Raw genomic sequence first — 2,368 nt, forward strand, 5'->3', positions numbered from 1 at the left:
ATCTCTTCCATGTTTCAGTTAACGCGTAAAGGTGGGTTTTTGGTAAACGTATGTCCGGTTGTTCTGATCCTTTTGCATGTGTTTAGAAGTCGCAGTAGTGGAAGTGAAGGCAGTGGTGTGACCAAATATGATACCGGATTTACGCAGCAGGGAACTGAGAATAATTTCATAAGGATTGGACTGAGCTTGTTCGAGCGATCGTTTGTTGGGATCTGCCATTATGTCTGGATCCGCTGGGATGTCTGACTTGTTGCTGCTGAGAATCTCAATTTGTCCTGGAGCATTGGCCTGATCACAGGCTTGATTCTTCGGTCGCTGAGTGTTGATTGAATGACACTGCAGTTCAGGCACTCACATCACTGATTTTAACTGTTCGTTTTTATAACTCGCGGTCTGCTGGATTTTGAATCAGGCTCGAATGATCAAAATGCACGCGTTACGACGAGGCTCATTTTCGGTTGATAAACCAATGAAGGGCGTAAATTTTCGTCAAGAACCTTTTCGTCGCCGTTACAACGTGCACTCTAACACATGTTAGAGTAATAGGGAAGGAGGTAGATACAATTTGAATGGACGATTCCTTAACAAACAATTATATTTAAATGAAAATGCATTAACAAATATTTAGTGTTGTTCATGTTCTCTGACGTGTCTGAATCTGAATTCCTACTAAGTTCATCAGCCATGAAGTCCGACTCATTTAATGTGAATTCGTGTCGAGGAGTGATCAAGGGTGTCGCAATTTGATGAGACGTTATTGGTGGAAAAACTGTAAATTTGCTTCTTTCTAGGGAACTGGGAGGAGAGAAGAAGGCGCGAAGAGTGGGACCATGGTTTGTAGATCAGTTGCAACTGATGTGAGGAGCAGGAAATAAAACAATAAAACGGCCAGCTACATGGTATACACAATTTGAAGATTCACTACGAAGACTTGATTTTGAAATTTGTGATGAGACGACATCTTGTTGCTTTACAAGTTTATTTCTGCTGTGTTTAATAGGGATTTTGCAGGATTTGTGAAATGAGGGGTTTGGTAGCCAGATGTATCGTTGAGTGAATTATGACGAGTGTCCGAACAAGGATGAATGGCTTAAATATTATAGCATGAACCGCATGTTTGTCGCAAGACATAATGCATGCAACATTACGATACTACTGCTTTGACATGCAGATACTACGTATTGCCATTCGGTTGCATGAAATTGTAGAATTCGCATTATTTTGAAGTGTAGAAACAGATAAGCAATATGTTATGCAAGGAAGATTACAGCTTACTTACCCTCAAACGTTGAAGCGGTATGCTCCATCGTCTTGCATTGAGAATTAGACTACTATTGTTTTAACACGCAGATACTACGGAGCGTCATCCCCTTGCATGGAACTGTAGAATTCACAGACCTTTAAAGTGTAAAAGCTGATAAGCATGCTGCTATGCATATAGGAATACTGGTTCCTTACTTCGGAACGTTAATATAAGATGCGTCATCGCACTGCATGTAGCATTAGATCTTTACTGTTTTTAGTCCTGGACAATATAAAATCCTATCCCGTTGCAAATAACTGTAAAATTCACATTATTTTGCAGTCTAGATAAGGATAATGCGATTCATAGAACACTACAACTTACTTGCTTTAGAACGTCGAAAAACGTTTGGTCCTGAATTGCATATGACATTAGAATTATATTGCTTGGACGCGTAGACACTACGTAGCGCTATTCTGTTCCATGGAAATGTATAATTCACAATCGCTGGAAATGTAGAAGCAGATAAGCATAATGCTTTGCTTAGAAGTTTTAACTTACTTACTCTGAAAATTTGGAGTGAGATGCGCCTTTGAATTTCATGGAGTATTAGACCTCTTCTGTTTTGACAAGCAGACTCTGTGCAGCGCAAACCCGTTGTTTGCAGCCATGATTTCTATTGCCCTTCCAAGATTTTTTATCAAACAAGGTCTCTCAGGTCTTATCATGAATATAAGCTGTGAAACCGAAAATTCGTAAATACTTTATTTGTGGCTTATTATCAAGCATCATTTCAAATGGCGTTTTACTTTGTTTTAAAACCTTTGTTGGGCTTAAGTTTATTAAATACGTCGCAGCTAAAGCTGCTTCCCCCCAAAACACTTTATTTAAACTAGTACCACTTATCATCGTGCGTGTCTTTTCTGTTATGGTTCTGACCATTCTCTCAGAAACACCAATTGGGGGGTTCGTGGAACTGTTAGATGGTAACTAGTACCTTTTTCTACATAATAATCTTTCGTCTCACTTGACAGATATTTTCTGCCATTATCGCTACACAAGTGAACAATTCTTAAATTAAAATGAGCCCCGATTTTAGTTACAAAATCTTTAAATGCAGAAAAT

Source organism: Xylocopa sonorina, unplaced genomic scaffold (assembly GCF_050948175.1).
Source record: "Xylocopa sonorina isolate GNS202 unplaced genomic scaffold, iyXylSono1_principal scaffold0049, whole genome shotgun sequence".
NCBI lineage: Eukaryota > Metazoa > Arthropoda > Insecta > Hymenoptera > Apidae > Xylocopa > Xylocopa sonorina.